The 12,807-nt window shown below is 39.5% G+C and overlaps 1 long non-coding RNA gene across 1 annotated transcript; it reads right to left on the bottom strand.

Annotated features, from left to right (window-relative positions):
* Positions 1 to 226: 226 nt before the first annotated feature.
* LOC149143896 (uncharacterized) lies at positions 227 to 1,024 on the bottom strand. The gene is made up of 2 exons (XR_016264319.1): positions 935 to 1,024; positions 227 to 503 (listed from the first exon to the last, which is right to left on the bottom strand). It is a non-coding gene; the product is annotated as an uncharacterized LOC149143896 (long non-coding RNA).
* Between the last annotated feature and the right edge of the window lie 11,783 nt (positions 1,025 to 12,807).

Raw genomic sequence — 12,807 nt, 5'->3', positions numbered from 1 at the left:
TTTAGAATGCATGTCTCAAGGTGAATAGTCAATTACTGTAGAAATGGACTACTATAATAGGTTCAAAATATTAAACTGATAGGGGTCATGCAATGCAAAACCTCAATGTTTTTCTCTTCAAAAGTACGGCATGACCAAGTTAGGATTTCCATATCAAAGATTTTCCATGCCTCTCTTCAAGTTTGTTTGTTTTCAAATGTTTTGCTTCTTTTGCAGTGCGTTCATGTAGGTTTTGCCACCCAGCCAGCACAAGGTCCGCGAACAGGAAGACCTGATCAAATTGAAGAGTACTGGTCTATATTGCAACCTGTACTTTTAAAGTTATATGACAAAATGAAAAACTGTAAATTCACCAATGCAATGAGCTAGGCTTTGTATTTCAAATATGTGCAGTACCTCTTCTGGTTTCTTTATTTTCAAATGTTTTGCTTCATTTGCAGTGCAATTCTTGTCCTGTATTATTTTGACAGTGAGGCAGCGCAAGGTCTGTGAATGAGGAAGACCTGAAAAAATTGAAGGGCAATGGTTTCTAACACAATCTGTACTTTAAAGTTATATGACAAAATGCAAAACTGTAAATTTAACAATGCAGCAAGCGGAGAACTTGGTTTTTCTGTTATGTGATACTATTTTACAACGTCCAAACAAAACCTTTTGATACGAAGAATGCTACATATGAGAACACAATGGCATGCAATAAAAATAAAAAAATTGTTGATTTTCAAAGACTTGGGATGGCATGCAATAAAAATAAAAAAAATTGTTGATTTTCAAAGACTTGGGATGGCATGCAATAAAAATAAAAAATTGTTGATTTTCAAAGACTTGGGAAATCGGACACGATCTTAATTCCACAATTCTGCATTTTATTTTACAAAGTTGAGCAATGTCCACTAATACAAAGAACACTAAATATGTTCATTTGATGACATACCAAAAACATTGGCATACTATTACTGGCGCTTTTTATATACAATTTTGGGACTCTCCTGCATTCTTTTGTCATTGAACCACTTCATAATAGCCTTACGTGGCAAATTTGTCAGGTGTATGATATTATCTACCATCGCATCCTGCATAATCAAATCAAATGTTTGAAATACAAATTTTCACTACCATTCATCTTTATTGAAATTGACTTTCAGAAAAAATGAAAATTTTGACATATTTCCTAATCGAAGTTCACACAAGATTGGAGTAAAGGTGACTATAAGTTGAAATATTCCTTAAAAAAGAACTAATTGGGTATGTGAAGATTCCCTCTCAAATGAAGATATATTTTCCAGTAATTCTTTATCTGATCTTCCAGATGATAAGAATGAAAACAAGGTCCCGGATATTAGGTTCCAGAATGACCAAAATGACTTCAGCCTTCTGCATTTTCTGACTACCATTGGTTTCAGAAGGTTTTGAGGTGCCTTGGAAAGAAACCCTCTATGTTAATCCTCTGTCCTAGAGACTATTTTATTCTTCAACATTTCATGTGTAGGATATATTGATGGAATCATGATTAATTTGGGTATTTTGTATTTTTCATACTAAAATATCTAGATATAAAAGCCCTCACCCAAAATTCCCTTCACAAACCCTAGTTGTTGACAATAAAGGCCCTAAATCACCTAAAGAATGCCCAAGGGAGGTGCACCTTGGGTTGGAGGACACCTTATATTTTTCAGTAATTCTTTATCTGATCTTCCAGATGATAAGAAAGAAAACAAGGTCCCGGATATTAGGTTCCAGAATGACCAAAATGACTTCAGCCTTCTGCATTTTCTGACTACCAGTGGTTTCAGAAGGTTTTGAGGTGCCTTGGAAAGAAACCCTCTATGTTAATTCTCTGTCCTAGAGACTATTTTATTCTTCAACATTTCATGTGTAGGATATATTGATGGAATCATGATTAATTTCCGTATTTTGTATTTTTAATACAAAAATATCTAGATATAAAAGCCCTCACCCAAAATTCCCTTCACAAACCCTAGTTGTTGACAATAAAGGCCCTAAATCACCTAAAGAATGCCCAAGGGAGAGAAGATAAGCGGCATTTTAATGTGTTGTTCTTCATCTTTCTTTGTTTTTCTTGGGTTGATTTGATGGCCAAAATTACTAGTTCAAGTATGTTGATATAACCTTTAAAGAAAGAAAATTTCCTCTAATAAAAAAATGTTGGGGTTGAGGTGAAACCCTCCCTTCATCTAGACTCTACCTGCAAACATTATGTTTATTGAAGCATATTTCTTGTTGATGTGTACAAGTTAGCACTATTCAACCTATTTTGGGATTTGCCCTAGCTAGAGTTGTTGGTTAAGTGTGGCACAATTAGGCCCTCTTGATGTTTTGGTGAAATCACAATTGAAGAATGAAGTATTTTTGGTTCTTTGATATGTTACCAGATCCAACAAATTGGGGTCCAGGATCCACGGATCTGATCCGGATCCGAATCTGCCTTGATCCATCCAAGAAATGACAATGTGGCGGATCTGAATCCGCATTGATCCATCCAACAAACTGCAACGTGGCGGATCTGAATCCGCCTTGCTCTGTCTAAGAAACTGCAACGTGGCGGATCCCGATTTGTTGGAAACGGATCCCGCATTTTGGAAACGAATCCCATATATTGGGAATGGATACTGTGTAAGTACGACCAGATTTCAAGTTTATTGCAGCACGGTTTTTAGTTTTAGGTTTTTTTTTTCGAATAGCAACAGCGCAACAGAGGACGATTCGCCAGGCAACAACCCCACTCGGGTTTGGAATTCATTTAATTTTAAATTTTTGTAGTGTTTAGATTCTAGAACTAAACCTGCAATGTTTCAAAATTGGTGGTGAATGAATATTAAAGTTCAAGATATGCGTCTCACCAACCTCTTACAGTACAGAAATGTAGTGTGGGGCATGCTTGAAAGCTTTGACGCTTTCTCCATTTCAGCTATTCCATTTGGAACTGCCCACACCAAAGAAATGCAGGGCTTAAGATTTATAGTTCCAAGGAAGCTCGCACAGTGGGGGACGTAGCTCAGAGCTTGCCTAGAATTTATGCAGTCGTGGACAATCGCCAAGTGAACCACCAAGCGTCCATCATTGAGATGGAAGGTAAGATGTGTGATCAAGTCACTTCCATTTTAATTGACCCTATTTCTAAGTACAGCTATGTCAGCCCGAAGCTTGTGGAAAAGTGCAAATTGATTAAGGGCACACAGAGCCATGGCTAGTTAAATTGGAAATCGGGACAAAGAGAAAAGTTAGTCATTGGGTGAAATCATGTGCATTTGAACTCAGTGGCATGCCCACAATAACACATTTAAATTTGTTGCCATTGGGTGAGTATAGCATATTATTGGGCATGGACTGGATGTACATGCATAGGACCAAAGTGGATTGTTTTGAAAAAGCAACTGAATTCTTGGATGATGCTCGGAAAAGGAAAATATTACAAGGCAAGCGAAAACCAATTTCAGTCAGACTAATCACAGCAATGCATGCTAAACACAGTAGCTGGAAGGGCTGTAAATTATTTTTTGCGCAAATATCCAACAATAAAGAGGCTAGTGACAGCGTTGGGTAAGAAGAAAGTGAATTACTGAAGAAGTATCCGGTGTTGCAGCAATATGAGGATGTGTTTCCAGCGGATATACCTAGTTTACCTCCTCATAGGGAAGTCAATTTCTCTATTGAATTGGTTCCTAGAGCAGCACTAGTGTCCACAGCACCATACAGGATGAGCATTACTGAGTTGGTAGAGCTAAAATTGCAACTGAAAGAAATGCTTGATAAAGGTTACATACGATAGAGTGGGTTGCATGGCGAGCTCCAGTGTTATTTGTGACGAAAAATGATGGGACGCTCTGACTCTGTTTTGGCTATTGGCAATTGAATAAAGTAACCATTAAGAACCAGTATCTGTTGCCACGGAATGATGATTTATTCGATCGGCTGAGGGGAGCAGTAGTACTCTCCAAAATCAATTTGAGGTCTAGGTATCATTAAGTGTGCATCAAAGAGGAGGATATCCACAAGACTGTTTTCAAGACAAGATACGGGCATTATGAGTTTGTAGTGCTTACTAATGCCCCTGCCACTTTCATGTGTCTAATGAATGGTGTGTTGCGTCCTTATTTGGACAAATTTGTCATTGTTTTTGCTGATGAATATTGGTGTATTCAAGAACTGAAGAAAAGCATGAACAACATTTGGCAACAGTATTGCAATTGCTAAGAGAGAATAAGCTTTATGCAAAGCTTAGTAAATGCAACTTCTTCCAATCACAAATTCATTACTTGTGGCATATTATCTCAAGGGAGGGAGTAGCAGTTGACCCAGAGAAGATTAAGGCAATCATGGAATGGCCTACACCAAAGAATGTGAATGAGGTCAGATCATTCATGGGATTGGTAGGTTACTATAGGAGGTTCATTTGAAACTTCTCCAAGATAGGTCATCCTATCACATCATTGCAGAGAAAAGAAAAGAAATTTGAATGGACAGTTGAGTGTGCAAAAAGCTTCAAGCAATTGAAACAGTTGCTCACGAATGCACCAGTGTTGAGAATTGCAAATCCTGATAAGGATTTTGTAGTATGCACAGAGGCCTGCAAGGAAGGCTCAATGGAGTGTTGATGCAGGAAGGTCAAGTGGTGTGCTATGAGTCCCGAAAGCTAAATGAACATGAAAAAAATTACGTAACCCATGATCTGGAATTAGTTGTCGTCATCCATGCACTAAAGATGTGGGACACTACTTTCTTGGTAGAAAATTCACCCTAATGATTGATCATGGAGGGCTAAAGTATTTATTTGAAAAGCCAAGTTAAATGCAAGGCAGGAAAGATGGCTAGCCACACTCAACGAGTTTGATTTCGAAATCAGATATATAAAAGGCAAAGAGAACAAGGTGGTCGATGCACTTAGAAGAAGGATTCAATTGAATCATCTGGCAGCCATAAGCTTCTATGAAGTGGACCTAGGGTAAAGGGTCAAAAATGCAGGACAACATGATGAAAAGTACCAACAAATAAAGGAGAAGGTTGTAGCAAGATGGTGAGGATGAAGAGTATCATCTCACAGGTGATGGCCTAATCAAATTCAAGAATAGAATCTATGCCAAATAGTGAGGAATTGAAGGGGCTCATCATGAAATAATTCCACAACAAGCCATATTCAGGCCATCTCAGTTACCAAAAGACTCTCACAGCCATAAAAAGTTTATTTTTGGCCAAATTCGAAGAAAGAAGTGGTTGATTTTGTTGCTAAATGCATAGAATGTCAACAAGTGAAAGTTGAGTGCAAACATCCAGTAGGTTTATTGCAGCCCATTCCCATTCTGGAATGGAAGTGGGAGGTGATCTCCATGGATTTCATTACAAGCTTAACGAGGACCTCCAAATAGCATGATGCAATTATGGTGGTGATTGACAAGTTGAGCAAGGTAGCTCACTTTGTGGCAGTCAAATCCACCAACTCAGCTAGTGAGGTGGCTCAAATTTTCATAAGGGAGATTGTGAGGTTGCATGGAGTTCTGTTAATTTTAGATAACAATGGTGTGTTCTATGCTTAGCACAATTAAATTCAATGTTCCTTTACCAGTGCAATGATAATTTCCAATTATTTCCAGTAGCAATCACATTAACTTAATCACATTGACAGTAAATGCAGATAGAACATAAAAACATATGCAAAAAACAAGCGAAGACAAGAGGACACCAGATATGGCGGATGCCAAGGAAAACCCTTTGATCAAATCTTCTTATTATTATTCAATAGGTCAACAGAGAGAGAGAGAGAGTATAAAAATCAAATTCACTTGCAATACACAGCCAAATCATCCCTGTCAAATTATGCAGTCAACTGCATTCAATTTCAGCACTAACCAGAAAGTCAACGCTAGTCAAAACAACAACAAAACTTCACCAATGCAGCTCGGTCTTCCTTGGTCAAACTCGGCCTAAACTAGAGGTCAAATGCAGCCCAAAACAGCTCGGTCAAACTTGTCAAAGGAGAGAGAAAATTTGTTATGATTTTTTGTGGTCAAAACAGAAGTCAACGTTGGTCAACATGCCCAGAAAACATTGATTTTTGTGCCCAGAAATGCGGCCTAAGGAGTACGAAACTCTGCCCCAAAAAACGCAGTCAAACTTGGTCAATAAGGCCTTGGTCAACGTTGTCCTGAAACTCTGAAATTTCGGCCTGCAATCTATCCCAGAAAATTCATCCTTCATCCACACGTGTGAGAAAGAGAGAGATGATCCCCAAGTTGTACGAATCAATCAGATTAGGAGAGAGAAGAAATGATGAGTGAGTGATGTCCAAATGAGGAGAGAGGTCACTCCTATTTATACAATTCGTTGAGGGTGAAAGGACACATATATTGGGCTTCTTGAGCCTACATTAATCTGAGGCCGACCTTAACAATTTGTGCATGAGAGAGAATAAATTCAAAATTCCACTTCTACTTGTCCGAATGAGATGATCTTTATATCAAATTTGGACCTCTCGAAAAGAGGAATCCAATGCAATAATTAACTCCATCATATGAGTTGTCCTAAGGTGGAATTTTTCCCTAGTTGCCAATTTTAACACTCCCTTTCAACTAGGGACAATTCCACTTGTCAATCCGTCTGTCATCACTGCTCTGCTCTGCTTTGTTGAACCATGAAATAATAATGAAGAACTGATCGAGAGTGAGTCACAAGACTTTACTACCTTTTACTAACACAAGTCAGTCCTTGATCCCATATCAAGTTGTTGAACACCATGCATCCTATTCATAGGGAGTACGGCAGTACACAATGCATCCATCGGTAGTGCTATGGTCTCTAACCACTTTTTCCAACTCATTGGCCAGATGAGAGGTACTTCCCATGAGTCCCGGACTCCATGGGTAGGATGTATGTTGGGGCATCAATAGGAGAAGGTGAACCACTCATCCTGCTCATATGCCATAGGAGAAGGTGAACCACTCATCCTATGCATATGTCAATCGTAAGGGAAGGTGAAACACTCACCCTACACACATGTCAACCATGATGGGGTATCACAGGGGAAGGTGAACCACTCACCCTATGGTCACTCATAGCTCCAAGAAGTACCCCAAGCCCCCAGGAGCTCCTAGAGCTTAGTGTCCAACTCATGTGTAACCCTAATAGGAGGGTCTTTCCACGACTCCCAGTCTCTCTCAGAAGGTTAAGAATTTGACCTTCCCCAAAGGCTTGGTGAGAATGCCTGCAACCTGCTCATTCGTCTTGATGTGTTGGAGCCTTATTGCTCCCCGTTATACCATATCCTGAATAAAGTGGTACCTAATATCAATGTACTTGGAGCAGTCATGGAACACAGGATTCTCTAAAAGGTGAATCCCACTTTGGTTGTCACAGAAGATCACGGTGGTATCCAACACATGCTCAAATAGCTCACTGAAGAGCTTCCTCAACCAAACAGCTTCACAACAGGCCATACTCACAACAATGTATTCGGCCTCGATGATGCTTAAAGAAATTGATTTCTGCTTCCTGCTCATCCAAGATATTGAAGACGATCCACCACACTGCCAGCCTAGTCAGCATCAGTATATCCATGTAGCCTCAAATTACCGGCAGTGTATCTCAGTCCATAATGGATTATGCTCTGGAGATATCTCAAGAGATTCTTAGCAACAATCTAATGAATATAATGAGGCTCGACCATAAACTAACTCGGCGTGTTCACGGCAAAGCATATGTCAGGACGGGAGTTTACCAAGAACATCAAGGCCCCCACAAGTTGATGATACTCGGAAGGGTTCGCTAATCCAGGCCTAGCAGCACTTCCACATAGCTTCTTGAAGTTGAGTTCCATCGGAGTAGACATGGACTTGCAATCTACCATCCCACATCTCTCAAGTAGCTTCACAATGTATTTTCCTTGAGAAAGGAAAATCTCACCTGGCTTTTGCCAGACCTCCAACCATAGGAAATAATGCATCAGTCTTAGGTCCTTCATCTCAAATTCGAAAGCCAACTCCCTCTTGCATTGATGAATGAGAGGGTCATCACCTGTCAAAAAGAGATCATCCACATAGAGGACCAGAATGAGAGGCTTGTCCTTTTCAACCTTGAAGTATAGCTTCGGGTCAGCTTCACTCCTTGTAAATCCCAGCTTCATAATATAGTTATCTATCAACTCATACCAAGCCTTGGGAGCTTGCTTCAACCCATAAAGGGCTTTCTTCAACCTGCATACATGTGTCTTACGATCTTGAACTTCGAACCCCTCGGGTTCTACATAGACTTCCTCCTTAAGCGAGCCATGCAAGAAAGCAATTTTGACATCCATTTGGTGTAGGCTCCATCTTTGCGAGGCAGCAAGGGCTATGATCGAACGGATAGTGGTATATCAGGCAACCGGTGCAAATATCTCATCATAGTACACTCCTTCCTTTTGAGAAATGAACCTGGCCTTGAACTTTTCAGCACTCCCATCAGCTCCATGTTTGATTTTGTAAAGCCATTTTGAAGTGACCACAGACTTGCCCTTGGGTCTAAGAACCACATCCCAAACATCATTCTTCATGATCGATTCATATTGCTCATTCATCGCATCCTTCGACACTTGGTTCTTCACGATTTCTTCAAATGTACATGGCTCAGCTTGTACAATGGTACTCATTGCAACTAAGTAACCTTGGTACCTGTTCGGCTTCTTGCTTTCACGAAATGTTCCCCTTGGTGCAACATGTCTTTCAGTATCTTCAAGAGTATCTTTGAGCCACAAAGGTCTTTTTCTTGAAGTATAGGGCTCACTAGGAGGTGGATCAATGGGATCCATTGGACCTTCAACATCGGGCATTGGATTATCTGTCGGAGATTCATCCTGCTTTCTTGCATCATCATCATTGTCCTTCCTAGTAATAGGAAGATCTCGGACTTTCCTAAGGGTAGAATCTTCATCGAAAGTGACATCATGACTTATTTCCACTTATCTTTGACAAGGCACATAAATTCTATATGCCTTCGAAGTTTCACTATAGCCTACAAATGTTCCTTTCTTCCCAGATGCATCTTGCTTGTTTCTTTTCTCTTTTGGCACATGAAAATATAAGGGACAACGAAAAATTCTAAAATGAGAAACATCAGGTTTCTTACCAGTGAAGACTTCTTTGGGTGTCTTGAAGTCCAATGCTTGATGCATGCATCTATTTTGAACATACACAGCGGTGTTGGCAGCTTCTCCCCATAAGAACTTCGGTAGACCTTGGTCATGAAGCATGGCACGGGTGGCTTCTATGTTAGTTTGATTCTTCCTTTCAGCAACACCATTTTGTTTAGGGGTATATGCAGTAGTGGTCTCCCTCTTAATGCCAGCTTCTCTATAATAGTCATTGAATTCATTTGACTCATATTCGGTCCCATTATCGATCCGCAATATTTTGATCTTCGTCCCTGTTTGATTCTCGACCAAGGCTTTGAAAGAGCGGAACCATTCGAACACTTTGTCCTTATTCTTTAAGAAATAGAACCATGTTTTGCGAGAGAAGTCATCCACAAAAATTGTATAGTACAAATATCCTCGCAAAGATGTTACAGGCAAAATATCTAATTGATCAGAATGGCCCAATTGAAGAACATCAGTAGTTTGACTTTCACTTAAGGGAAATGGTCCCCTTGTATGTTTTCCAGCTGCACAACCCTGACAAACTCCTTCACGATCTATGTTGAATTTGGGCATACCTGTGACCATCTTCCTTACATCAAGTAAGGCTTTGTAATGAAGGTGAGCAAATCTTCAGTGCCATAATTCAGATTGAAGAGAAGTATCACAAGTCATAGCTCCCAAAGGACTCCCTCCAACCTGATAAAGACCTTCAACCCTAAATCCAAGTGTGAATGCATCTTTCGGGTTCCTTTGCCAAACACGAACCTTCCCATCAACGAATGTCACCTTGAAACCTTTATCTTCCATCACAAAAATAGAGACCATGTTCTTTTTCAGATCAGGTACATACAACACTTCTTGGAGGATTTGACCTTGATTTAAGTGAAGAGTGACAGTCCCAATTCCTTTCACGGGATAAGTGGCATTATCCCCAAGTATAATCTCCATATTTGTCTTCTTTTCAATCAAGTTTGAGAGGGCCTCCTTGTACCCAGTGAAGTGCCTTGAGGCACCACTATCAATCAACCAATGATTCAATGTATCTGAAGGAGAGGCGGTGGTGAGGGCAGAAATAAGATAAAATTCTTTTTGCTTTTATACAACATTAACTTCTTCATATGAGGAGTTTCTCGACTTCTTGGGAGGACGAACATTTCCATATCAAGCAGTGGGAGCATTCCTCTTTCCTTTGTTGTTGAACCTATTGTTCCTTTGATTTCCATTGCCTTTGTAGTTGTTGTTATTGTTGTCATCATCTCTTGGAGTATCCTTCTTGTGAGGACACTCTCTAGCAAAGTGGCCAAACCTGTTACAATTGAAGCATCTTCCTTTTCTTCCTTCTTTGAATCCCGGCTTGAACCCTTGACCTTGTCTTCATGGACCAACATTGTTCTTCCTTTTAGCATGAGCAGAGAAGGCAGTAGGATTGTTTCCATTTGAGGACTTGTCTCTTTCCATCATCCTTGTTTCTTCTTGAGTGCATCTAGCCAATAATTCATCAAATCCCGGAATCTTGTCATTATTGAGGATGCTAGTATTAAACACGTCCCATTCTCTTGTAAGGCCTCCAAGTGCAATAAGAGTGAGCTCCTTGTCACCAATAACTTCTCCAATACATAGGAGATCATTCTTGATTTCGATAATCCTCATGAAGTAGGATTGAATGGATTCTCCTCTATCCATCTTGATGTCTTTCAACTTGTTCTTCAGAAAGAGGACTTGATTTGCATTATTTACTTTGAACATCCCAACCATTTTGTCATACATCTCCTTAGATGTTTTAAAATCAGAAATATAGGCAACCAAAGGCTTGTGAATAGAATCAACAATAATTTTCTTAGCTTTAACTTCACCTTTCTTGTACTTTTTTTTTGCAGCAGCGGATGCACTTGATGGAGGCTCCACCACTCTTCCTTTGACATAGTCCATAACATCATTTTCTTCCAAAGTCAAATCTAGAGATATCTTCCATCCATGATAGTCGTATTTGTCCTTAAGATTGTCCTCGGATTTGAAGTAATATGTAGTCATCATTGAGACTAGTTCCAAGTACCAACTTCCCTTAGTGATTTCTTTTCCTTACTCTTGCTTGGGATTTGTCTTCACCTGAGCTCTATTACCATGTTAATTTTAGATAACAATGGTATGTTCTATGCTTAGCATAATTTACTTCAATGTTCCTTTAGCAGCCCAATGACAATTTCCAATTATTTCTAGTAGCAATCACATTGACAGTAAATGCAAATAGAACATAAAAACATATGCAAAAAACAAACCAAGACAAGAGAACACCAGATATGGTGGATGCCAAGGAAAAACCCCAATGTGGGGAAAACCCTTTGATCAAATCTTCTTATTATTATTCAATAGTTCAGCACACAGAGAGAGTACAAAAATCAAATTCACATGCCCAATACACAGTCAAATCAGCCCTGTCAAATTCTGCAATCAATTGCAGTCAATTTCAGCCCTAACCAAAAAGTCAACATTGGTCAAAACACCAACAAAACTTCACCAATGCAGCTTGGTCTTCCTTGGTCAAACGCAGCCTGAAAAAGAAGTCAAATGCAGCCCAAAATAGCTCAGTCAAACTCATTCAAAGGAGAAAGAAAATCTGTTGTGATTTTCTGCGGTCAAAACAGAAGTCAACACTGGTCAACATGTCCAGAAAACCTTGTTTTTTGTGCCCAAAAATGCGCCCTAATGAGATTGAAATTATGCCCCAGAAAACGCAGTCAAACTTGGTCAATAAGGGCTCGGTCAATGTTGTCCTGAAACTTTGAAATTTCAGCCTGCAATATGTCCCAGAAATTCGTCCTTCATCCACACGTGTGAGAGAGAGAGAGAGATGATCCCGAAGCTATACGAACCAATCAAATTAGGAGAGAGAAGAAATTATGAGTGAGTGATGTCCAAATGAGGAGAGAGGTCACTCTTGTCTATACAATTCGTTGAGGGTGAAAGGACACATCTATTGGGCTTCATGAGCCTACATTAAGCTAAGGCCAACCTTAACAGTTTGTGCATGAGAGAGAATAAATTCAAAATTCCACTTTTGCTTGTCCGAATGAGTTGATCTTTATATCAAATTTGGACCTCTCGGAAAAAGGAATCCAATGCAATAATCATCTCCATCATATGAGTTCTCCCAAGGTGGAATTTGGCCCTAATTTCCAATTTTAACAAGTTCCCAAGAAGGTCATCTCATATAGGGATGCTAAGTTCACTTCCAAGTTTTGGAAGGAGCTATTTGTAGGTTTGGGGACTAAATTGGCCTTTAGTATTGTTTATCATTTGTAGACAAATGAAAAAACGGAAAGGGTGAACTGAATCCTCAAAGACATGTTGAGGATGTATGTAATGCACTAGCAAAAGAAGTGGGAAGAGTATCTTCCACTTGTCAAATTTGCATATAATAATGGCTACCAAGAGTCCTTGAAGATGAGTCCATTTGAGAAATTGTATGGGAGGAGTTGCAATACTCCTATTAGCTAGAGTGATCCAATAATCAGGGTCCTTATTGGGCCTGATATGCTCAAAGAAATAGAGCAACAGATTAAAATCATCAAACAGAATTTGAAGGTGGCACAAGACAAGCAGAAAAGCTATGCAGATCAGCATAGGGTACATAAAGAGTTCCAAGTTGGTGAACATGTATATTTGCAGATTAAGCCCAAGAACAG

Source organism: Pinus tabuliformis, chromosome X, assembly GCF_031772625.1.
Source record: "Pinus tabuliformis cultivar Carrire ecotype Pingquan chromosome X, CPIR1, whole genome shotgun sequence".
In the NCBI taxonomy this organism is placed as follows: domain Eukaryota; kingdom Viridiplantae; phylum Streptophyta; class Pinopsida; order Pinales; family Pinaceae; genus Pinus; species Pinus tabuliformis.
This window is presented reverse-complemented; position numbering and strand designations above follow the sequence as displayed.